The sequence below is a fragment of the Pseudophryne corroboree genome, unplaced genomic scaffold, assembly GCF_028390025.1.
Source record: "Pseudophryne corroboree isolate aPseCor3 unplaced genomic scaffold, aPseCor3.hap2 scaffold_630, whole genome shotgun sequence".
NCBI classification, from domain to species: domain Eukaryota; kingdom Metazoa; phylum Chordata; class Amphibia; order Anura; family Myobatrachidae; genus Pseudophryne; species Pseudophryne corroboree.
The window spans coordinates 163,059-187,401 of NW_026970226.1; the positions used below are offsets into that span (position 1 = coordinate 163,059).

Consider the following 24,343-nt stretch of genomic DNA (forward strand, 5'->3'; position numbering starts at 1 on the left):
GAAAAATCCAATTGAGTGATTAAACAGCTCTTCATTTTCTGGCTTTATTTTTATGCTAACAAATTTGTTCTCTGAAAAGTGTCCACAAAGCTAAGTCTCTGATTAACACCTTTGTAGGGATGGTTTTTCACCTATTACTAAATTAAACTTGCTTCATTGGAAAGGCAGCAAGATGCATCCTCATTTCAATGTCTACTGAAATAATACAGGTTGACACCAGGAAACATTAACGCCACTGCATCCTTGCTGCTTTCGCATGTGGAAGTCTGTTTAATGTGAAAACAAGGTGATATCTAATTAGCACACAGGTAAGGAATTAAGAAAATCTTTATTTAAGGGTGAAGATGTTTCTCACAAAATTGTTGCCCCAATGCATCATTGAAATTCAAGCTGGAAAGATGATTTTAATATATCACTTGTACATTTTGTATTGCTCTTCTGGTGACAATGTAGTTTGTTTTTGTCAATTACCATTTTAATAATCGGGTAAAGAAAATTAATTGGATTTTTGAAAGAAAACAATACTGTCAATATACTATTAAAACAAATTAAAATGGTAAAAGTTATTGTACTTTAAGTAAAAATAAAAGAGCAAAAATATCAATCCCAGTTTTGGATTACTTTAATTAACAAAAAAAAAATGCATATAGCAGAGGATAGTTTCAATCTGCCTACCTCTGGGTTATGGACCCAGCATGCTTCCATTACAGTACTCTGCTGCACATGTAAGTGCAAGAGGTCCTGAAGCACTCACTTATCATGGGAAAGTACCAATGTGTTTCTTCATTGGTTGATGGAAGAAACATCTTACAAAAACTCTCCACATTATTGACTTTTTAAAATGTTTCTAGGAAACGTTCTAGATGAATGCTTATTAGCCTTTGTCAGTATGTACTTTTGCAAAGTGTCGCTGTGGCGCAATCAGTTAGTGTGTATGGTTATTAACCAAAAGGTTGGTGGTTCAATCCCACCCAGGGACGTAATTGACCTTGTTATCAGATTTTGGTGATCTTTAAGTAGACAAGTCAAAATTTCAAACCCCCTGTTATGGTGTAGGGTACCTGGCCTTCTCTGATGTAATCAGAGTTAGATTTGATTCAGTGATTTTATAAAAACAGCTAGGAAGCACAATTTAGCAGTGGGTTGCAGAGAAAAAGAAATATGCTGGCAAAAAAATCCAATTGAGTGATTAAACAGCTCTTCATTTTCTGGCTTTATTTTTATGCTAACAAATTTGTTCTCTGAAAAGTGTCCACAAAGCCAAGTCTCTGATTAACACCTTTGTAGGGATGGTTTTTCACCTATTACTAAATTAAACTTGCTTCATTGGAAAGGCAGCAAGATGCATCCTCATTTCAATGTCTACTGAAATAATACAGGTTGACACCAGGAAACATTAACGCCACTGCATCCTTGCTGCTTTCGCATGTGGAAGTCTGTTTAATGTGAAAACAAGGTGATATCTAATTAGCACACAGGTAAGGAATTAAGAAAATCTTTATTTAAGGGTGAAGGTGTTTCTCACAAAATCGTTGCCCCAATGCATCATTGAAATTCAAGCTGGAAAGATGATTTTAATATATCACTTGTACATTTTGTATTGCTCTTCTGGTGACAATGTAGTTTGTTTTTGTCAATTACCATTTTAATAATAGGGTAAAGAAAATTAAGTGGATTTTTGAAAGAAAACAATACTGTCAATATACTATTAAAACAAATTAAAATGGTAAAAGTTATTGTACTTTAAGTAAAAATAAAAGAGCAAAAATATCAATCCCAGTTTTGGATTACTTTAATTAACAAAAAAAAATGCATATAGCAGAGGATAGTTTCAATCTGCCTACCTCTGGGTTATGGGCCCAGCATTTTTCCATTGCAGTACTCTGCTGCACATGTAAGTGCAAGAGATCCTGAAGCACTCACTCATCATGGGAAAGTACCAATGTGTTTCTTCGTTGGTTGATGGAAGAAACATCTTACAAAAACTCTCCAGATTATTGACTTTTTAAAGTTTTTCTAGGAAACGTTCTAGATGAATGCTTATTAGCCTTTGTCAGTATGTACGTTTGTAAAGTGTCTCTGTGGCGCAATCTGTTAGTGTGTTTGGTTATTAATCAAAGGGTTGGTGGTTCAATCCCACCCAGGGATGTAATTGACCTTGTTATCAGATTTTGGTGATCTTTAAGTAGACAAGTCAAAATTTCAAACCCCCTTCTTATGGTGTAGGGTACCTGGCCTACTCTGATGTAATCAGAGTTAGATTTGAATCAGTGATTTTATAAAAAAAAACAGCTAGGAAGCACAATTTAGCAGTGGGTTGCAGAGAAAAAGAAATATGCTGGCAGAAAAATCCAATTGAGTGATTAAACAGCTCTTCATTTTCTGGCTTTATTTTTATGCTAACGAATTTGTTCTCTGAAAAGTGTCCACAAAGCCAAGTATCTGATTAACATATTTGTAGGGATGGTTTTTCACCTATTACTAAATTAAACTTGCTTCATTGGAAAGGCAGCAAGATGCATCCTCATTTCAATATCTACTGAAATAATACAGGTTGACACCCGGAAACATTAACGCCACTGCATCCTTGCTGCTTTCTCATGTGGAAGTCTGTTTAATGTGAAAACAAGGTGATATCTAATTAGCACACAGGTAAGGAATTAAGAAAATCTTTATTTAAGGGTGAAGATGTTTCTCACAAAATCGTTGCCCCAATGCATCATTGAAATTCAAGCTGGAAAGATGATTTTAATATATCACTTGTACATTTTGTATTGCTCTTCTGGTGACACTGTAGTTTGTTTTTGTCAATTACCATTTTAATAATCGGGTAAAGAAAATTAATTGGATTTTTGAAAGAAAACAATACTGTCAATATACTATTAAAACAAATTAAAATGGTAAAAGTTATTGTACTTTAAGTAAAAAAAAAAGCTAAAATATCAATCCCAGTTTTGGATTATTTTAATGAACAAAAAAAAATGCATATAGCAAAGGATAGTTTCAATCTGCCTACCTCTGGGTTATGGGCCCAGCATGCTTCCATTGCAGTACTCTGCTGCACATGTAAGTGCAAGAGATCCTGAAGCACTCACTCATCATGCGAAAGTAACAATGTGTTTCTTCATTGGTTGCTGGAAGAAACATCTTACAAAAACTCTCCAGATTATTGACTTTTTAAAGTTTTTCTAGGAAACGTTCTAGATGAATGCTTATTAGTCTTTGTCAGTATGTACTTTTCGCAAAGTGTCTCTGTGGCGCGATCGGTTAGTGTGTTCAGCTATTAATCAAAAGGTTGGTGGTTCAATCCCATCCAGGGACGTAATTGACCTTGTGATCAGATTTTGGTAATATTTAAGTAGACAAGTCAAAATTGCAAACCCCCTCTTATGGTGTAGGGTACCTGGCCTTCTCTGATGTAATCAGAGTTAGATTTGATTAAGTGATTTTATAAAAAAAACAGCTAGGAAGCACAATTTAGCAGTGGGTTGCAGAGAAAAAGAAAAATGCTGGCAGAAAAATCCAATTGAGTGATTAAACAGCTCTTCATTTTCTGGCTTTATTTTTATGATAACAAATTTGTTCTCTGAAAAGTGTCCACAAAGCCAAGTATCTGATTAACATCTTTGTAGGGATGGTTTTTCACCTATTACTAAATTAAACTTGCTTCATTGGAAAGGCAGCAAGATGCATCCTCATTTCAATATCTACGGAAATAATACAGGTTGACACCAGGAAACATTAACGCCACTGCATCTTTGCTGTTTTCTCATGTGGAAGTCTGTTTAATGTGAAAACAAGGTGATATCTAATTAGCACACAGGTAAGGAATTAAGAACATCTTTATTTAAGGGTGAAGATGTTTCTCACAAAATCGTTGCCCCAATGCATCATTGAAATTCAAGCTGGAAAGATGATTTTAATATATCACTTGTACATTTTGTATTGCTCTTCTGGTGACAATGTAGTTTGTTTTTGTCAATTACCATTTTAATAATCGGGTAAAGAAAATTAATAGGATTTTTTAAAGAAAACAATACTATTAAAACAAATTAAAATGGTAAAAGTTATTGTACTTTAAGTAAAAATAAAAGAGCAAAAATATCAATCCCAGTTTTGGATTACTTTAATTAACAAAAAAAATGCATATAGCAGAGGATAGTTTCAATCTGCCTACCTCTGGGTTATGGACCCAGCATGCTTCCATTACAGTACTCTGCTGCACATGTAAGTGCAAGAGATCCTGAAGCACTTACTCATCATGGGAAAGTACCAATGTGTTTCTTCATTGGTTGATGGAAGAAACATCTTACAAAAACTCTCCACATTATTGACTTTTTAAAATGTTTCTAGGAATCATTCTAGATGAATGCTTATTAGCCTTTGTCAGTAAGTACTTTTGCAAAGTGTTGCTGTGGCGCAATCAGTTAGTGTGTAAGGCTATTAACCAAAAGGTTGGTGGTTCAATCCCACCCAGGGACTTAATTGACCTTGTTATCAGATTTTGGTGATCTTTAAGTAGACAAGTCAAAATTTCAAACCCACTGTTATGGTGTAGGGTACCTGGCCTTCTCTGATGTTTAGATTTGATTCAGTGATTTTATAAAAACAGCTAGGAAGCACAATTTAGCAGTGGGTTGCAGAGAAAAAGAAATATGCTGGCAGAAAAATCCAATTGAGTGATTAAACAGCTCTTCATTTTCTGGCTTTATTTTTATACTAACAAATTTGTTCTCTGAAAAGTGTCCACAAAGCCAAGTCTCTGATTAACACCTTTGTAGGGATGGTTTTTCACCTATTACTAAATTAAACTTGCTTCATTGGAAAGGCAGCAAGATGCATCCTCATTTCAATGTCTACTGAAATAATACAGGTTGACACCAGGAAACATTAACGCCACTGCATCCTTGCTGCTTTCGCATGTGGAAGTCTGTTTAATGTGAAAACAAGGTGATATCTAATTAGCACACAGGTAAGGAATTAAGAAAATCTTTATTTAAGGGTGAAGATGTTTCTCACAAAATCGTTGCCCCAATGCATCATTGAAATTCAAGCTGGAAAGATGATTTTAATATATCACTTGTACATTTTGTATTGCTCTTCTGGTGACAATGTAGTTTGTTTTTGTCAATTACCATTTTAATAATCGGGTAAAGAAAATTAATTGGATTTTTGAAAGAAAACAATACTGTCAATATACTATTAAAACAAATTAAAATGGTAAAAGTTATTGTACTTTAAGTAAAAATAAAAGAGCAAAAATATCAATCCCAGTTTTGGATTACTTTAATTAACAAAAAAAAATGCATATAGCAGAGGATAGTTTCAATCTGCCTACCTCTGGGTTATGGACCCAGCATGCTTCCATTACAGTACTCTGTTGCACATGTAAGTGCAAGAGGTCCTGAAGCACTCACTTATCATGGGAAAGTACCAATGTGTTTCTTCATTGGTTGATGGAAGAAACATCTTACAAAAACTCTCCACATTATTGACTTTTTAAAATGTTTCTAGGAATCGTTCTAGATGAATGCTTATTAGCCTTTGTCAGTATGTTCTTTTGCAAAGTGTTGTTTTGGCGCAATCAGTTAGTGTGTAAGGCTATTAACCAAAAGGTTGGTGGTTCAATCCCACCCAGGGACTTAATTGACCTTGTTATCAGATTTTGGTGATCTTTAAGTAGACAAGTCAAAATTTCAAACCCCCTGTTATGGTGTAGGGTACCTGGCCTTCTCTAATGTAATCAGAGTTAGATTTGATTCAGTGATTTTATAAAAACAGCTAGGAAGAACAATTTAGCAGTGGGTTGCAGAGAAAAAGAAATATGCTGGCAGAAAAATCCAATTGAGTGATTAAACAGCTCTTCATTTTCTGGCTTTATTTTTATACTAACAAATTTGTTCTCTGAAAAGTGTCCACAAAGACAAGTCTCTGATTAACACCTTTGTAGGGATGGTTTTTCACCTATTACTAAATTAAACTTGCTTCATTGGAAAGGCAGCAAGATGCATCTTCATTTCAATGTCTACTGAAATAATACAGGTTGACACCAGGAAACATTAACGCCACTGCATCCTTGCTGCTTTCGCATGTGGAAGTCTGTTTAATGTGAAAACAAGGTGATATCTAATTAGCACACAGGTAAGGAATTAAGAAAATCTTTATTTAAGGGTGAAGATGTTTCTCACAAAATCGTTGCCCCAATGCATCATTGAAATTCAAGCTGGAAAGATGATTTTAATATATCACTTGTACATTTTGTATTGCTCTTCTGGTGACAATGTAGTTTGTTTTTGTCAATTACCATTTTAATAATCGGGTAAAGAAAATTAAGTGGATTTTTGAAAGAAAACAATACTGTCAATATACTATTAAAACAAATTAAAATGGTAAAAGTTATTGTACTTTAAGTAAAAATAAAAGAGCAAAAATATCAATCCCAGTTTTGGATTACTTTAATTAACAAAAAAAAATGCATATAGCAGAGGATAGTTTCAATTTGCCTACCTCTGGGTTATGGACCCAGCATGCTTCCATTACAGTACTCTGCTGCACATGTAAGTGCAAGAGGTCCTGAAGCACTCACTTATCATGGGAAAGTACCAATGTGTTTCTTCATTGGTTGATGGAAGAAACATCTTACAAAAACTCTCCACATTATTGACTTTTTAAAATGTTTCTAGGAATCGTTCTAGATGAATGCTTATTAGCCTTTGTCAGTATGTACTTTTGCTAAGTGTAGCTGTGGCGCAATCAGTTAGTGTGTAAGGCTATTAACCAAAAGGTTGGTTGTTCAATCCCACCCAGGGATTTAATTGACCTTGTTATCAGATTTTGGTGATCTTTAAGTAGACAAGTCAAAATTTCAAACCCCCTGTTATGGTGTAGGGTACCTGGCCTTCTCTGATGTAATCAGAGTTAGATTTGATTCAGTGATTTTATAAAAACAGCTAGGAAGCACAATTTGGCAGTGGGTTGCAGAGAAAAAGAAATATGCTGGCACAAAAATCCAATTGAGTGTTTAAACAGCTCTTCATTTTCTGGCTTTATTTTTATGCTAACTAATTTGTTCTCTGAAAAGTGTCCACAAAGCCAAGTATCTGATTAACATATTTGTAGGGATGGTTTTTCACCTATTACTAAATTAAACTTGCTTCATTGGAAAGGCAGCAAGATGTATCCTCATTTCAATATCTACTGAAATAATACAGGTTGACACCAGGAAACATTAACGCCACTGCATCCTTGCTGCTTTCTCATGTGGAAGTCTGTTTAATGTGAAAACAAGGTGATATCTAATTAGCACACAGGTAAGGAATTAAGAAAATCTTTATTTAAGGGTGAAGATGTTTCTCACAAAATCGTTGCCCCAATGCATCATTGAAATTCAAGCTGGAAAGATGATTTTAATATATCACTTGTACATTTTGTATTGCTCTTATGGTGACAATGTAGTTTGTTTTTGTCAATTACCATTTTAATAATAGGGTAAAGAAAATTAAGTGGATTTTTGAAAGAAAACAATACTGTCAATATACTATTAAAACAAATTAAAATGGTAAAAGTTATTGTACTTTAAGTAAAAATAAAAGCGAAAATATCAATCCCAGTTTTGGATTACTTTAATGAACAAAAAAAAAATTCATATAGCAAAGGATAGTTTCAATCTGCCTACCTCTGGGTTATGGGCCCAGCATGCTTCCATTGCAGTACTCTGCTGCACATGTAAGTGCAAGAGATCCTGAAGCACTCACTCATCATGCGAAAGTACTAATGTGTTTCTTCATTGGTTGCTAGAAGAAACATCTTACAAAAACTCTCCAGATTATTGACTTTTTAAAGTTTTTCTAGGAAACGTTCTAGATGAATGCTTATTAGTCTTTGTCAGTATGTGCTTTTTGCAAAGTGTCGCTGTGGCGCAATCAGTTAGTGTGTATGGTTATTAACCAAAAGGTTGGTGGTTCAATCCCACCCAGGGACGTAATTGACCTTGTTATCAGATTTTGGTGATCTTTAAGTAGACAAGTCAAAATTTCAAACCCCCTGTTATGGTGTAGGGTACCTGGCCTTCTCTGATGTAATCAGAGTTAGATTTGATACAGTGATTTTATAAAAACAGCTAGGAAGCACAATTTAGCAGTGGGTTGCAGAGAAAAAGAAATATGCTGGCAAAAAAATCCAATTGAGTGATTAAACAGCTCTTCATTTTCTGGCTTTATTTTTATGCTAACAAATTTGTTCTCTGAAAAGTGTCCACAAAGCCAAGTCTCTGATTAACACCTTTGTAGGGATGGTTTTTCACCTATTACTAAATTAAACTTGCTTCATTGGAAAGGCAGCAAGATGCATCCTCATTTCAATGTCTACTGAAATAATACAGGTTGACACCAGGAAACATTAACGCCACTGCATCCTTGCTGCTTTCGCATGTGGAAGTCTGTTTAATGTGAAAACAAGGTGATATCTAATTAGCACACAGGTAAGGAATTAAGAAAATCTTTATTTAAGGGTGAAGGTGTTTCTCACAAAATCGTTGCCCCAATGCATCATTGAAATTCAAGCTGGAAAGATGATTTTAATATATCACTTGTACATTTTGTATTGCTCTTCTGGTGACAATGTAGTTTGTTTTTGTCAATTACCATTTTAATAATAGGGTAAAGAAAATTAAGTGGATTTTTGAAAGAAAACAATACTGTCAATATACTATTAAAACAAATTAAAATGGTAAAAGTTATTGTACTTTAAGTAAAAATAAAAGAGCAAAAATATCAATCCCAGTTTTGGATTACTTTAATTAACAAACAAAATGCATATAGCAGAGGATAGTTTCAATCTGCCTACCTCTGGGTTATGGGCCCAGCATTTTTCCATTGCAGTACTCTGCTGCACATGTAAGTGCAAGAGATCCTGAAGCACTCACTCATCATGGGAAAGTACCAATGTGTTTCTTCGTTGGTTGATGGAAGAAACATCTTACAAAAACTCTCCAGATTATTGACTTTTTAAAGTTTTTCTAGGAAACGTTCTAGATGAATGCTTATTAGCCTTTGTCAGTATGTACGTTTGTAAAGTGTCTCTGTGGCGCAATCTGTTAGTGTGTTTGGTTATTAATCAAAGGGTTGGTGGTTCAATCCCACCCAGGGATGTAATTGACCTTGTTATCAGATTTTGGTGATCTTTAAGTAGACAAGTCAAAATTTCAAACCCCCTTCTTATGGTGTAGGGTACCTGGCCTACTCTGATGTAATCAGAGTTAGATTTGAATCAGTGATTTTATAAAAAAAACAGCTAGGAAGCACAATTTAGCAGTGGGTTGCAGAGAAAAAGAAATATGCTGGCAGAAAAATCCAATTGAGTGATTAAACAGCTCTTCATTTTCTGGCTTTATTTTTATGCTAACGAATTTGTTCTCTGAAAAGTGTCCACAAAGCCAAGTATCTGATTAACATATTTGTAGGGATGGTTTTTCACCTATTACTAAATTAAACTTGCTTCATTGGAAAGGCAGCAAGATGCATCCTCATTTCAATATCTACTGAAATAATACAGGTTGACACCAGGAAACATTAACGCCACTGCATCCTTGCTGCTTTCTCATGTGGAAGTCTGTTTAATGTGAAAACAAGGTGATATCTAATTAGCACACAGGTAAGGAATTAAGAAAATCTTTATTTAAGGGTGAAGATGTTTCTCACAAAATCGTTGCCCCAATGCATCATTGAAATTCTAGCTGGAAAGATGATTTTAATATATCACTTGTACATTTGGTATTGCTCTTCTGGTGACAATGTAGTTTGTTTTTGTCAATTACCATTTTAATAATCGGATAAAGAAAATTAATTGGATTTTTGAAAGAAAACAATACTGTCAATATACTATTAAAACAAATTAAAATGGTAAAAGTTATTGTACTTTAAGTAAAAATAAAAGCTAAAATATCAATCCCAGTTTTGGATTACTTTAATGAACAAAAAAAAAATGCATATAGCAAAGGATAGTTTCAATCTGCCTACCTCTGGGTTATGGGCCCAGCATGCTTCCATTGCAGTACTCTGCTGCACATGTAAGTGCAAGAGATCCTGAAGCACTCACTCATCATGCGAAAGTACTAATGTGTTTCTTCATTGGTTGCTGGTGAAACATCTTACAAAAACTCTCCAGATTATTGACTTTTTAAAGTTTTTCTAGGAAACGTTCTAGATGAATGCTTATTAGTCTTTGTCAGTATGTGCTTTTTGCAAAGTGTCTCTGTGGCGCAATCGGTTAGTGTGTTCAGCTATTTATCAAAAGGTTGGTGGTTCAATCCCACCCAGGGACTTAATTGACCTTGTTATCAGATTTTGGTGATCTTTAAGTAGACAAGTCAAAATTTCAAACCCCCTGTTATGGTGTAGGGTACCTGGCCTTCTCTGATGTAATCAGAGTTAGATTTGATTCAGTGATTTTATAAAAACAGCTAGGAAGCACAATTTAGCAGTGGGTTGCAGAGAAAAAGAAATATGCTGGCAGAAAAATCCAATTGAGTGATTAAACAGCTCTTCATTTTCTGGCTTTATTTTTATGCTAACAAATTTGTGCTCTGAAAAGTGTCCACAAAGCCAAGTATCTGATTAACACCTTTGTAGGGATGGTTTTTCACCTATTATTAAATTAAACTTGCTTCATTGGAAAGGCAGCAAGTGATGTCATCCAAGCATTGGGTCAAAGTTGGCTTCAAACCTCGTCTGCTTATGAAAAGAGAAAAGGGGTATGCAGGGCATGGCGGCCTTTTGCGGTGCTTGGATGACCCCTAGTTCGCATTAAATAATGCAGTCGAGTTTCCCACATTTGGGGAAATCACAGAGGTCAGCATACCCAGAATGCAATGAATGAACCGCACCCTGGGAGAACAGTCTTCATGACCATGGTATCTCCTATGCAAAATAAGTATGATTTGGGATAGGGCTGGGGAGGGCCGCTGCTCAGGCACATCTCTGTCAAGTAAAGGAGATTCAACTGAGGCAGCACAAGGGAACTCTCATCTGGGGACAACAACTGCAGGGAGAACACATATTTTCAGATGAACATGGGAGGGCAGAAGGCTGCCTAATACTGAAGCACCCCCAAACAACAAACCAAATGCAACAACTAGTGCAAGCATTCCTGGGGGAAGGCCTGCAGCAGATGGATTTGCATATGGCGATGTCATCCAAGCAGTGGGTCAAAGTTGGCTTCAACCCTCGTCTGCATATGAAAAGAGAAAAGGGGTGTGCAGGGCATGGCGGCCTTTTGCGGCACTTGGATGACCCCTAGTTCGCATTAAACACCTCCACCCTCCGTCGGTGTGGGGCTCATGTTGGCTATGCCCCAGCCCCTGAAGGATTCAAGCTGATTTCTTGCAGCAGCTGGGCACTGTAACAGCTCCAGAGCTGCTCTGTAAGGCAAGTAAAAGGGTGTGGGCCCTGCAGCAATACCTGTAGTTCGCATTGTGCGAGACCCCTAGTTCGCATTAAACACCCCCACCCTCCTTCGGTGTGGGGCTCATGTTGGCCATGCCCCAGCCCCTGAAGCATTCACGCTGATTTCTTGCAGCAGCTGGGCACTGTAACAGCTCAAGAGCTGCTCTGTAAGGCAAGTAAAAGGGTGTGGGCCCTGCAGCACTACCTGTAGTTTGCATTGTGCATTTTTAAGGCACAAAGTAAGCAGACGGGAGGAGAAGTCAGGATAGTGCACAAGGGTATAGACGGGAGGGGCTCAAGAAAAAAGAAGTGGAAACAGACAGCAAACTAGGCTTCCAATGCACAATGCAAACTACAGGTAGTGCTGCAGGGCCCACACCCTTTTACTTGCCTTACAGAGCAGCTCTGGAGCTGTTTAATCACTCAATTGGATTTTTCTGCCAGCATAATTTTTCTCTTACGTCCTAGAGGATGCTGGGGATTCCGTAAGGACCATGGGGGATAGACGGGCTCCGCAGGAGACATGGGCACTTTAAGAAAGACTTTAGATCTGGGTGTGCACTGGCTCCTCCCTCTATGCCCCTCCTCCAGACCTCAGTTTACTACTGTGCCCAGAGGAGACTGGGTGCTTTTCAGGGAGCTCTCCTGAGTTTCCTGACAGAAAGTATATTTGTTAGATTTTTTTATTTTCAGGGAGCCTGCTGGCAACAGACTCCCTGCATCGAGGGGCGGAGGGGAGAGATGCACACCTACTTCTGTGAGTTGATAGGCTCTGCTTCTTAGGCTACTGTACAGCATTAGCTCCAGAGGGATCGGTACGCAGGTCTCACCCTCGCCGTCCGTCCCAGAGCCGCGCCGCCGTCCCCCTCGCAGAGCCGGAAGATAGAAGCCGGGTGAGTATGAGAAGAAAAGAAGACTTCAGAGGCGGCGGAAGACTTCATGTTCTTCACTGAGGTAACGCACAGCAGTAAAGCTGTGCTCCATTGCTCCAATACACCTCACACACGGCAGTCAGTGTAAGGGTGAAGGGCGCAGGGGGGACGCCCTGGGCAGCAATATAGACCTCTCTTTGGCAAAATAAATATATATGCAGCTAGGCACTGTATATATATATATAAGAGCCCCCGCCATTTTTTTACTATATTTGAGCGGGACAGAAGCCCGTCGCTGAGGGGGTGGGGCTTCTCCCTCAGCACTCACCAGCGCCATTTTCTCCACAGCACCGCTGAGGGGAAGCTCCACGGACTCTCCCCTGCTTATACCACGGTAGAAAGAGGGTCTTAAAGAAGAGGGGGGCACATAATTAGGCGCATATATATATGGAAATACAGCGCTACTGGGTAAACATAAAATTATTGTGTTTTTTTCCTGGGTCATATAGCGCTGGGGTGTGTGCTGGCATACTCTCTCTCTCTGTCTCTCCAAAGGGCCTTGTTGGGGAACTGTCCTCAGATAAGAGGATTCCCTGAGTGTATGGTGTGTCGGTACACGTGTGTCGACATGTCTGAGGTAGAAGGCTCTCCTAGAGAGGAGCAGGAGCAAATTAATGTGGTGTCTCCATCGACAACGCCGACACCTGACTGGATGGATATGTGGAATGTTTTAAGTGCTAATGTAAACTTATTACACAAGAGATTAGACAAAGCTGAAGCTAGGGAACAGTCAGGGAGTCAACCCATGCCTGTCCCTATGTCGCAGGGACCTTCGGGGTCTCAAAAGCGCCCACTATCCCAAATAGTTGACACAGATACCGACACAGATTCTGACTCCAGTGTCGACTACGATGATGCAAAGTTACAGCCAAAATTGGCTAAATGTATTCGATATATGATTATTGCAATAAAAGATGTTTTGCACATCACAGAGTCCCCTGTCCCTGACACGAGGGTACACATGTATAAGGGAAAGAAACCTGAGATAACCTTTCCCTCCTCACATGAGTTGAACGAATTATGTGAAAAAGCTTGGGAATCTCCAGACAAAAAGCTGCAGATTCCCAAAAGGATTCTTATGGCGTATCCTTTCCCGCCAATGGACAGGATACGGTGGGAATCCTCCCCTAGGGTGGATAAAGCATTGACACGCTTATCCAAAAAGGTAGCGCTGCCATCCCAGGATACGGCTACCATCAGGGACCCTGCTGACCGCAAGCAGGAGGTTACCCTAAAGTCCATTTACACACATTCTGGTACCTTACTCAGACCGGCAATTGCGTCGGCCGGGGTTGTAGCGCGGTGGCAGCATGGACAGATACCTTATCAGCAGAGATTGAGACCCTAGATAAGGATGCTATGTTATTGACCATAGGGCATATAAAAGATGCTGTCCTATATATGAGAGATGCTCAAAGTGACATTAGTCTACTGGGTTCTAGAATAAACGCTATGTCGATTTCTGCTAGACGAGTCCTATGGACCCGGCAATGGACAGGTGATGCCGACTCAAAAAGGCATATGGAGGTTTTACCTTACAGGGGTGAGGAATTGTTTGGGGAAGGTCTCTCGGACCTAGTCTCCACAGCTACAGCTGGTAAATCAAATTTTTTGCCTTATATTCCCTCACAGCCTAAGAAAGCACCACATTATCAAATACAGTCCTTTCGATCACAGAGAAACAAGAAAGTACGAGGTGCGTCCTTTCTTGCCAGAGGTAAGGGCAGAGGGAAGAAGCTGCACAACACAGCTAGTTCCCAGGAACAGAAGTCCTCCCCGGCCTCTACAAAATCCACCGCATGACGCTGGGGCTCCGCTAAAGGAGTCCGCCCAGTTGGGGGCACGTCTTCGAGTTTTCAGCCACATCTGGGTTCATTCGCAGGTGGATCCCTAGGCAATAGAAATTGTTTCTCAGGGTTACAAGCTGAAATTCGAAGAGGTGCCTCCTCGCCGGTTTTTCAAATCGGCCCTACCATCTTCTCCCAAGGAAAGGGAGATAGTGTTAAATGCAATTCACAAATTGTATCTTCAACATATGCAGATGAGGGTTCCAGCCAACTTTGGCCCACTGCTTGGATGACATCACCGTATGCAAATCCGTCTTCTGCAGACCTTCTCCCAGGAATGCTTGTACTAGTTGTTGCATTTGGTTTGTTGTTTGGGCGTGCTTCAGTATTAGGCAGCCTTCTGCCCTCCCATGTTCATCTGAAAATATGTGTTCTCCCGGCAGTTGTTGTCCCCAGATGAGAGTTCCCTTGTGCTGCCTCAGTTGAATCTCCTTTACTTGACAGAGATGTGCCTGAGCAGCAGCCCTCCCCAGCCCTATCTCAAATCATACTTATTTTGCATAGGAGATACCATGGTCATAAAGATTGTTCTCCCAGGGTGAGGTTCATTCATTGCATTCTGGGTATGCTGACCCCTGTGATTTCCCCAAATGTGGGAAACTCAACTGCATTATTTGTGGTAGTGGGGGACTGTGTTTGTGTTTTCCTCTGGTCAGCTCTGGTAAAAGTCAGATTTCTTTGTCTCAGATCTTCCTCTAGCCTTGTTCTTCTTTCGAGAGTTCCATTGTGCTGCCTCAGTTTGACCTCCTTCACTTGACAGGGGGGTACCCGAGCAGCGACCCTCCCCAGCTCTAGCCCAACTCCTACATACCTGCCAGGTGAGATACTATGATCATGAAGGTGCTTCTCCCAGGGCAAGGCTCACCCATTGCACTCTGGGTGTGCTGCTCCTGCGATTTCCCCAAATGTGGGAAACTTGACTGCATAATTTGTGTTTCCCCTGGTCGGCTCTCGTATAATTCAGATCTCTTTGTCTCAGGTCTCTCTCCAGCCTAGTTTGCTGTCTGTTTCCACTTCTGTTTTCTTGAGCCGCTCCCTTCTATGCCCTTGCGCACTATCCTGACTTCTCCCGTCTGCTTACTTTGTGCCTTCCAACGCACAATGCGAACTACAGGTAGTGCTGCAGGGCCCACACCCTTTTACTTGCCGTACAGAGCAGCTCTGGAGCTGTTACAGTGCCCAGCTGCTGCAAGAAATCAGCTTGAATGCTTCAGGGGCTGGGGCATAGCCAACATGAGCCCCACACCGAAGGAGGGTGGAGGTATTTAATGCGAACTAGGGGTCATCCAAGCACCGCAAAAGGCCGCCATGCCCTGCATAACCCTTTTCTCTTTTCATATGCAGATGAGGGTTCCAGCCAACTTTGGCCCACTGCTTGGATGACATCACCGTATGCAAATCCGTCTTCTGCAGACCTTCTCCCAGGAATGCTTTTACTAGTTGTTACATTTGGTTTGTTGTTTGGGGTGCTTCAGTATTAGGCAGCCTTCTGCCCTCCCATGTTCATCTGAAAATATGTGTTCTCCCTGCAGTTGTTGTCCCCAGATGAGAGTTCCCTTGTGCTGCCTCAGTTGAATCTCCTTTACTTGACAGAGATGTGCCTGAGCAGCGGCCCTCCCCAGCCCTATCCCAAATCATACTTATTTTGCATAGAAGTTTCCATGGTCATGAAGATTGTTCTCCCAGGGTGAGGTTCATTCATTGCATTCTGGGTATGCTGACCCCTGTGATTTCCCCAAATGTGGGAAACTCGACTGCATTAATTGTGGTAGTGGGGGACTGTGTTTGTGCTTTCCTCTGGTCAGCTCTGGTAAAAGACAGATTTCTTTGTCTCAGATCTTCCTCTAGCCTTGTTCTTTTTTCGAGAGTTTCCTTGTGCTGCCTCAGTTGGATCTCCTTCACTTGACAGGGGGGTGCCCGAGCAGCGACCCTCCCCATCTCTAGCCCAACTCCTACTTACCTGCCAGGTGAGATACTATGATCAGGAAGGTGCTTCTCCCAGGGCAAGGCTCACCCATTGCACTCTGGGTGTGCTGCTCCTACGATTTCCCCAAATGTGGGACACTTGACTGCATAATTTGTGTTTCCTCTAGTCGGCTACTCGTATAATTCAGATCTCTTTGTCTCAGGTCTCTCTCCAGCCTAGTTTGCTGTCTGTTTCCACTTCTCTTTTCTTGAGCCGCTGCCTTCTATGCCCTTGTGCACTCTCCTGACTTCTCCTGTCTGCTTACTTTGTGCCTTCCAACGCACAATGCAAACTACAGGTAGTGCTGCAGGGCCCACACCCTTTTACTTGCCTTTCAGAGCAGCTCTGGAGCTGTTACAGTGCCCAGCTGCTGCAAGAAATCAGCTTGAATGCTTCAGGGGCTGGGGCATAGCCAACATGAGCCCCACACCGACGGAGGGTGGAGGTGTTTAATGCGAACTAAGGGTCATCCAAGCGCCGCAAAAGGCCGCCATGCCCTGCATACCCCTTTTCTCTTTTCATATGCAGATGAGGGTTCCAGCCAACTTTGGCCCACTGCTTGGATGACATCACCGTATGCAAATCCGTCTTCTGCAGACCTTCCCCCAGGAATGCTTGTACTAGTTGTTGCATTTGGTTTGTTGTTTGGGGTGCTTCAGTATTAGGCAGCCTTCAGCTCTCCCATGTTCATCTGAAAATATGTGTTCTCCCTGCAGTTGTTGTCCCCAGATGAGAGTTCCCTTGTGCTGCCTCAGTTGAATCTCCTTTACTTGAAAGAGATGTGCCTGAGCAGCGGCCCTCCCCAGCCCTATCCCAAATCATACTTATTTTGCATAGGAGATACCATGGTCATGAAGATTGTTCTCCCAGGGTGAGGTTCATTCATTGCATTCTGGGTATGCTGACCCCTGTGATTTCCCCAAATGTGGGAAACTCGACTGCATTATTTGTGGTAGTGGGGGACTGTGTTTGTGCTTTCCTCTGGTCAGCTCTGGTAAAAGTCAGATTTCTTTGTCTCAGATCTTCCTCTAGCCTTGTTCTTTTTTTGAGAGTTTCCTTGTGCTGCCTCAGTTGGATCTCCTTCACTTGACAGGGGGGTGCCCGAGCAGCGACCCTCCCCAGCTCAAGCCCAACTCCTACTTACCTGCCAAGTGAGATACTATGATCAGGAAGGTGCTTCTACCAGGGCAAGGCTCACCCATTGCACTCTGGGTGTGCTGCTCCTACGATTTCCCCAAATGTGGGACACTTGACTGCATAATTTGTGTTTCCTCTGGTCGGCTACTCGTATAATTCAGATCTCTTTGTCTCAGGTCTCTCTCCAGCCTAGTTTGCTGTCTGTTTCCACTTCTCTTTTCTTGAGCCCCTGCCTTCTATGCCCTTGTGCACTCTCCTGACTTCTCCTGTCTGCTTACTTTGTGCCTTCCAACGCACAATGCAAACTACAGGTAGTGCTGCAGGGCCAACACCCTTTTACTTGCCTTACAGAGCAGCTCTGGAGCTGTTACAGTGCCCAGCTGCTGCAAGAAATCAGCTTGAATGCTTCAGGGGCTGGGGCATAGCCAACATGAGCAGCAAGATGCAGCACTGGACTATTAGTAATGTACTGTTGTATGCTGAGCACCACAATGCAGCACAAGACAATGAGCAGTGATACTGAGCACTGATGAGGATACTACTGAGAACTGACACTGAGCAGGAGAGACACACTACTAGTATTACTGAGCAGCAATAAGTAACCACTGATACTGGGCACTGATATTGAGATTTCCACTGAGAGAACATAGCCACGTCCTCTCCGCTCTCTCTTCAATGCACGAGTAAAAATGGCGGCAACGCGCAGCTCTTTATATGGAATCCGAATCTCGCGAGAATCTGACAGCGGGATGATGACATTTTCCCTTGTTCAGGTTTTCATAGTCAGGCGGGAACAACCGAGCCTGCCACGGACCAGTGTAAACCACGTGGAGTTCGTCGGGAATTCGGTTCTCAGAGAACCGAACCCGCTCCTCTATATATACTATATTACTATGTTACTGTAGTATACAGAACACCACAATGCAATGAGCAGTGATAGTGAGCACTGATGAGGATACTAGAACTGACACTGAGCAGCAAGATGCAGCACTGGACTATTAGTAATGTACTGTAGTATGCTGAGCACCACAATGCAGCACAAGACAATGAGCAGTGATACTGAGCACTGATGAGGATACTACTGAGAACTGACACTGAGCAGGAGAGACACACTACTAGTATTACTGAGCAGCAATAAGTAACCACTGATACTGAGCACTGATATTGAGATTTCCACTGAGAGAACATAGCCACGTCCTCTCCGCTCTCTCTTCAATGCACGAGTAAAAATGGCAGCAACGCGCAGCTCTTTATATGGAATCCGAATCTCGCAAGAATCCGACAGCGGGATGATGACATTTTCCCTTGTTCAGGTTTTCCGAGTCAGGCGGGAACAACCGAGCCTGCCTCGGACCAGTGTAAACCACGTGGAGTTCGTGGGGAATTCGGTTCTCGGAGAACCGAACCCGCTCCTCTCTACCTTATACCCATCAATTTTTTTATTTTCAATCTAAGCCCCTGCAGTTTTCTGTAAGCATCTGCTTCGCTATGATGATCAACAAGTCACAAGGGCAAACACTCAGGGCTTGAGGCGTAGATCTTAGGACCAGCTGCTACAAGCATGGCAGAGGTGTCACTATCACTGGTGACACCCAGAAAGGTAGCGAGGGAGATTGTAATGCAGTGCGCGCAGATAAACAGCGCAATGGTAAAAAGGAGGCATGGTTTCATAGGTAGGGGCGTGGCCTAGTGGCCTGAATCTACATTTTGTTGCTCCGGGTGTCCCGGGGGTTGGGGGCTGCACCCGGGGACTAGTGTGTGAGCTGTGCTGGCTCCTGCACAGTGACAGGGCATGGCCACCCAGCATGACGCCTCCCTTCTTGACCATGCTGTAATTGCAGTCGCACTGCAGTTCAGCGTGATCATAAAAAATGGTGTAGGCTCCTGCTGGTGCAGGCTGTAGAGAAAAGCTGCTGTGACCACGCCCCCTGTGTCTCCTCCGTTGCAGACCCCATTTTGAAGCCTTGCCCCCGGACTAAGAGAAAAGTATGCCCTTGCGCACTATCCTGACTTCTCCTCCCGTCTGCTTAATTTGTGCCTTCCAACGCACAATGCGAACAACAGGTGGTGCTGCAGGGCCCACACCCTTTTACTTGCCTTACAGAACAGCTCTGGAGCTGTTACAGTGCCCAGCTGCTGCAAGAAATCAGCTTGAATGCTTCAGGGGATGGGGCATGGCCAACATGAGCCCCACACCAAAGGAGGGTGGGGGTGTTTAATGCGAACTAGGGGTCATCCAAGCACTGCAAAAGGCCGCCATGCCCTGCATGCCCCTTTTCTCTTTTCATATGCAGATGAGGGTTCCAGTCAACTTTGGCCCACTGCTTGGATAACATCACCGTATGCAAATCCGTCTGCTGCAGACCTTCCCCAAGGAGTGCTTGTACTAGTTGTTGCATATGGTTTGATATTTGATGGTGCTTCAGTATTAGGCAGCCTTCCACCCTCCCATGTTCATCTGAAAAGATGTGGTCTCCCTGCAGTTGTTGTCCCCAGATGAGAGTTCCCTTGTGCTGCCTCAGTTGAATCTCCTTTACTTGACAGAGATGTGCCTGAGCAGCGGCCCTCACCAGCCCTATCCCAAATCATACTTATTTTGCATAGGAGATACCATGGTCATGAAGATTGTTCTCCCAGGGTGAGGTTCATTCATTGCATTCTGGGTATGCTGACCCCTGTGATTTTCCCAAATGTGGGAAACTCGACTGCATTATTTGTGGTAGTGGGGGACTGTGTTTGTGCTTTCCTCTGGTCAGCTCTGGTAAAAGTCAGATTTCTTTGTCTCAGATCTTCCTCTAGCCCTGTTCTTCTTTCGAGAGTTCCCTTGTGCTGCCTCAGTTGGATCTCTTTCACTTGACAGGGGGGTGCCCGAACAGCGACCCTCCCCAGCTCTAGCCCAACTCCTACTTACCTGCCAGGTGAGATACTATGATCATGAAGGTGCTTCTCCCAGGGCAAGGCTCACCCATTGCACTCTGGGTGTGCTGCCCCTGCGATTTCCCCAAATGTGGGAAACTTGACTGCATAATTTGTGTTTCCCCTGGTCGGCTCTCGTATAATTCAGATCTCTTTGTCTCAGGTCTCTCTCCAGCCTAGTTTGCTGTCTGTTTCCACTTCTCTTTTCTTCAACCGCTCCCTTCTATACCCTTGTGCACTATCCTGACTTCTCCTCCCGTCTGCTTACTTTGTGCCTTCCAATGCACAATGCAAACTACAGGTAGTGCTGCAGGGCCCACACCCTTTTACTTGCCTTACAGAGCAGCTCTGGAGCTGTTACAGTGCCCAGCTGCTGCAAGAAATCAGCTTGAATGCTTCAGGGGATGGGGCATGGCCAACATGAGCCCCACACCAAAGGAGGGTGGAGGTGTTTAATGCGAACTAGGGGTCATCCAAGCACCACAAAAGGCCGCCATGCCCTGCACGCCCCTTTTCTCTTTTCATATGCAGATGAGGGTTGAAGCCAACTTTGACCCACTGCTTGGATGACATCACCGTATGCAAATCCGTCTTCTGCAGAACTTCCCCCAGGAATGCTTGCACTAGTTGTTGCATTTGGTTTGTTGTTTGGGGGTGCTTCAGTATTAGGCAGCCTTCTGCCCTCCCATGTTCATCTGAAAATATGTGTTCTCCCTGCAGTTGTTGTCCCCAGATGAGAGTTCCCTTGTGCTGCCTCAGTTGAATCTCCTTTACTTGACAGAGATGTGCATGAGCAGCGGCCCTCCCCAGCCCTATTCCAAATCATACTTATTTTGCATAGGAGATACCATGGTCATGAAGATTGTTCTCCCAGGGTGAGGTTCATTCATTGCATTTTGGGTATGCTGACCCCTGTGATTTCCCCAAATGTGGGAAACTTGACTGCATTATTTGTGGTAGTGGGGGACTGTGTTTGTGCTTTCCTCTGGTCAGCTCTGGTAAAAGTCAGATTTCTTTGTCTCAGATTTTCCTCTAGCCTTGTTCTTCTTTCGAGAGTTCCATTGTGCTGCCTCAGTTGGATCTCCTTCACTTGACAGGGGGGTACCCGAGCAGCGACCCTCCCCAGCTCTAGCCCAACTCCTACTTACCTGCCAGGTGAGATACTATGATCATGAAGGTGCTTCTCCCAGGGCAAGGCTCACCCATTGCACTCTGGGTGTGCTGCCCCTGCGATTTCCCCAAATGTGGGAAACTTGACTGCATAATTTGTGTTTCCCCTGGTCGGCTCTCGTATAATTCAGATCTATTTGTCTCAGGTCTCTCTCCAGCCTAGTTTGCTGTCTGTTTCCACTTCTCTTTTCTTCAGCCGCTCCCTTCTATACCCTTGTGCACTATCCTGACTTCTCCTCCCGTCTGCTTACTTTGTGCCTTCCAATGCACAATGCAAACTACAGGTAGTGCTGCAGGGCCCACACCCTTTTACTTGCCTTACAGAGCAGCTCTGGAGCTGTTACAGTGCCCAGCTGCTGCAAGAAATCAGCTTGAATGCTTCAGGGGATGGGGCATGGCCAACATGAGCCCCACACCAAAGGAGGGGGGAGGTGTTTAATGCGAACTAGGGGTCATCCAAGCACTGCAAAAGGCCGCCATGCCCTGCATGCCCCTTTTCTCTTTTCATATGCAGATGAGGGTTCCAGTCAACTTTGGCCCACTGCTTGGATAACATCACCGTATGCAAATCCGTCTGCTGCAGACCTTCCCCCAGGAGTGCTTGTACTAGTTGTTGCATATGGTTTGATATTTGATGGTGCTTCAGTATTAGGCAGCCTTCCGCCCTCCCATGTTCATCTGAAAAGATGTGGTCTCCCTGCAGTTGTTGTCCCCAGATGAGAGTTCACTTGTGCTGCCTCAGTTGAATCTCCTTTACTTGACAGAGATGTGCCTGAGCAGCTGCCCTCACCAGCCCTATCCCAAATCATACTTATTTTGCATAGGAGATACCATGGTCATGAAGATTGTTCTCCCAGGGTGAGGTTCATTCATTGCATTCTGGGTATGCTGACCCCTGTGATTTTCCCAAATGTGGGAAACTCGACTGCATTATTTGTGGTAGTGGGGGACTGTGTTTGTGCTTTCCTCTGGTCAGCTCTGGTAAAAGTCAGATTTCTTTGTCTCAGATTTTCCTCTAGCCTTGTTCTTCTTTCGAGAGTTCCCTTGTGCTGCCTCAGTTGGATCTCTTTCACTTGACAGGGGGGTGCCCGAACAGCGACCCTCCCCAGCTCTAGCCCAACTCCTACTTACCTGCCAGGTGAGATACTATGATCATGAAGGTGCTTCTCCCAGGGCAAGGCTCACCCATTGCACTCTGGGTGTGCTGCCCCTGCGATTTCCCCAAATGTGGGAAACTTGACTGCATAATTTGTGTTTCCCCTGGTCGGCTCTCGTATAATTCAGATCTCTTTGTCTCAGGTCTCTCTCCAGCCTAGTTTGCTGTCTGTTTCCACTTCTCTTTTCTTCAACCGCTCCCTTCTATACCCTTGTGCACTATCCTGACTTCTCCTCCCGTCTGCTTACTTTGTGCCTTCCAATGCACAATGCAAACTACAGGTAGTGCTGCAGGGCCCACACCCTTTTACTTGCCTTACAGAGCAGCTCTGGAGCTGTTACAGTGCCCAGCTGCTGCAAGAAATCAGCTTGAATGCTTCAGGGGATGGGGCATGGCCAACATGAGCCCCACACCAAAGGAGGGTGGAGGTGTTTAATGCGAACTAGGGGTCATCCAAGCACCGCAAAAGGCCGCCATGCCCTGCACGCCCCTTTTCTCTTTTCAAATGCAGATGAGGGTTGAAGCCAACTTTGACCCACTGCTTGGATGACATCACCGTATGCAAATCCGTCTTCTGCAGAACTTCCCCCAGGAATGCTTGCACTAGTTGTTGCATTTGGTTTGTTGTTTGGGGGTGCTTCAGTATTAGGCAGCCTTCTGCCCTCCCATGTTCATCTGAAAATATGTGTTCTCCCTGCAGTTGTTGTCCCCAGATGAGAGTTCCCTTGTGCTGCCTCAGTTGAATCTCCTTTACTTGACAGAGATGTGCATGAGCAGCGGCCCTCCCCAGCCCTATTCCAAATCATACTTATTTTGCATAGGAGATACCATGGTCATGAAGATTGTTCTCCCAGGGTGAGGTTCATTCATTGCATTTTGGGTATGCTGACCCCTGTGATTTCCCCAAATGTGGGAAACTTGACTGCATTATTTGTGGTAGTGGGGGACTGTGTTTGTGCTTTCCTCTGGTCAGCTCTGGTAAAAGTCAGATTTCTTTGTCTCAGATTTTCCTCTAGCCTTGTTCTTCTTTCGAGAGTTCCATTGTGCTGCCTCAGTTGGATCTCCTTCACTTGACAGGGGGGTACCCGAGCAGCGACCCTCCCCAGCTCTAGCCCAACTCCTACTTACCTGCCAGGTGAGATACTATGATCATGAAGGTGCTTCTCCCAGGGCAAGGCTCACCCATTGCACTCTGGGTGTGCTGCCCCTGCGATTTCCCCAAATGTGGGAAACTTGACTGCATAATTTGTGTTTCCCCTGGTCGGCTCTCGTATAATTCAGATCTATTTGTCTCAGGTCTCTCTCCAGCCTAGTTTGCTGTCTGTTTCCACTTCTCTTTTCTTCAGCCGCTCCCTTCTATACCCTTGTGCACTATCCTGACTTCTCCTCCCGTCTGCTTACTTTGTGCCTTCCAATGCACAATGCAAACTACAGGTAGTGCTGCAGGGCCCACACCCTTTTACTTGCCTTACAGAGCAGCTCTGGAGCTGTTACAGTGCCCAGCTGCTGCAAGAAATCAGCTTGAATGCTTCAGGGGATGGGGCATGGCCAACATGAGCCCCACACCAAAGGAGGGGGGAGGTGTTTAATGCGAACTAGGGGTCATCCAAGCACTGCAAAAGGCCGCCATGCCCTGCATGCCCCTTTTCTCTTTTCATATGCAGATGAGGGTTCCAGTCAACTTTGGCCCACTGCTTGGATAACATCACCGTATGCAAATCCGTCTGCTGCAGACCTTCCCCCAGGAGTGCTTGTACTAGTTGTTGCATATGGTTTGA

General features: G+C 43.1%; 14 non-coding genes and 1 pseudogene across 14 annotated transcripts; 14 read left to right on the forward strand and 1 right to left on the reverse strand.

The window, feature by feature from the left end:
- Nucleotides 1-10,754: 10,754 nt before the first annotated feature.
- Nucleotides 10,755-10,933, reverse strand: LOC135036203 (U1 spliceosomal RNA; annotated as a pseudogene).
- Nucleotides 10,934-14,707: 3,774 nt separating this feature from the next.
- On the forward strand, nucleotides 14,708-14,871 carry LOC135036246 (U1 spliceosomal RNA). The gene has a single exon (XR_010231053.1). It is a non-coding gene; the product is annotated as a U1 spliceosomal RNA (small nuclear RNA).
- Nucleotides 14,872-15,023: 152 nt separating this feature from the next.
- On the forward strand, nucleotides 15,024-15,186 carry LOC135036143 (U1 spliceosomal RNA). The gene has a single exon (XR_010230977.1). It is a non-coding gene; the product is annotated as a U1 spliceosomal RNA (small nuclear RNA).
- A 670-nt stretch (nucleotides 15,187-15,856) lies between these two features.
- On the forward strand, nucleotides 15,857-16,020 carry LOC135036082 (U1 spliceosomal RNA). Its single transcript, XR_010230918.1, has one exon. It is a non-coding gene; the product is annotated as a U1 spliceosomal RNA (small nuclear RNA).
- Nucleotides 16,021-16,172: 152 nt separating this feature from the next.
- LOC135036153 (U1 spliceosomal RNA) lies at nucleotides 16,173-16,336 on the forward strand. Its single transcript, XR_010230986.1, has one exon. It is a non-coding gene; the product is annotated as a U1 spliceosomal RNA (small nuclear RNA).
- A 670-nt stretch (nucleotides 16,337-17,006) lies between these two features.
- Nucleotides 17,007-17,170, forward strand: LOC135036060 (U1 spliceosomal RNA). The gene has a single exon (XR_010230897.1). It is a non-coding gene; the product is annotated as a U1 spliceosomal RNA (small nuclear RNA).
- Nucleotides 17,171-17,322: 152 nt separating this feature from the next.
- LOC135036187 (U1 spliceosomal RNA) lies at nucleotides 17,323-17,486 on the forward strand. Its single transcript, XR_010231003.1, has one exon. It is a non-coding gene; the product is annotated as a U1 spliceosomal RNA (small nuclear RNA).
- Nucleotides 17,487-19,910: 2,424 nt separating this feature from the next.
- On the forward strand, nucleotides 19,911-20,074 carry LOC135036152 (U1 spliceosomal RNA). Its single transcript, XR_010230985.1, has one exon. It is a non-coding gene; the product is annotated as a U1 spliceosomal RNA (small nuclear RNA).
- A 152-nt stretch (nucleotides 20,075-20,226) lies between these two features.
- Nucleotides 20,227-20,389, forward strand: LOC135036098 (U1 spliceosomal RNA). Its single transcript, XR_010230933.1, has one exon. It is a non-coding gene; the product is annotated as a U1 spliceosomal RNA (small nuclear RNA).
- A 674-nt stretch (nucleotides 20,390-21,063) lies between these two features.
- LOC135036233 (U1 spliceosomal RNA) lies at nucleotides 21,064-21,227 on the forward strand. The gene has a single exon (XR_010231040.1). It is a non-coding gene; the product is annotated as a U1 spliceosomal RNA (small nuclear RNA).
- A 152-nt stretch (nucleotides 21,228-21,379) lies between these two features.
- LOC135036111 (U1 spliceosomal RNA) lies at nucleotides 21,380-21,542 on the forward strand. Its single transcript, XR_010230945.1, has one exon. It is a non-coding gene; the product is annotated as a U1 spliceosomal RNA (small nuclear RNA).
- A 674-nt stretch (nucleotides 21,543-22,216) lies between these two features.
- On the forward strand, nucleotides 22,217-22,380 carry LOC135036164 (U1 spliceosomal RNA). The gene has a single exon (XR_010230992.1). It is a non-coding gene; the product is annotated as a U1 spliceosomal RNA (small nuclear RNA).
- Nucleotides 22,381-22,532: 152 nt separating this feature from the next.
- LOC135036099 (U1 spliceosomal RNA) lies at nucleotides 22,533-22,695 on the forward strand. Its single transcript, XR_010230934.1, has one exon. It is a non-coding gene; the product is annotated as a U1 spliceosomal RNA (small nuclear RNA).
- A 674-nt stretch (nucleotides 22,696-23,369) lies between these two features.
- LOC135036234 (U1 spliceosomal RNA) lies at nucleotides 23,370-23,533 on the forward strand. The gene has a single exon (XR_010231041.1). It is a non-coding gene; the product is annotated as a U1 spliceosomal RNA (small nuclear RNA).
- A 152-nt stretch (nucleotides 23,534-23,685) lies between these two features.
- On the forward strand, nucleotides 23,686-23,848 carry LOC135036112 (U1 spliceosomal RNA). The gene has a single exon (XR_010230946.1). It is a non-coding gene; the product is annotated as a U1 spliceosomal RNA (small nuclear RNA).
- The last annotated feature ends 495 nt before the right edge of the window (nucleotides 23,849-24,343 follow it).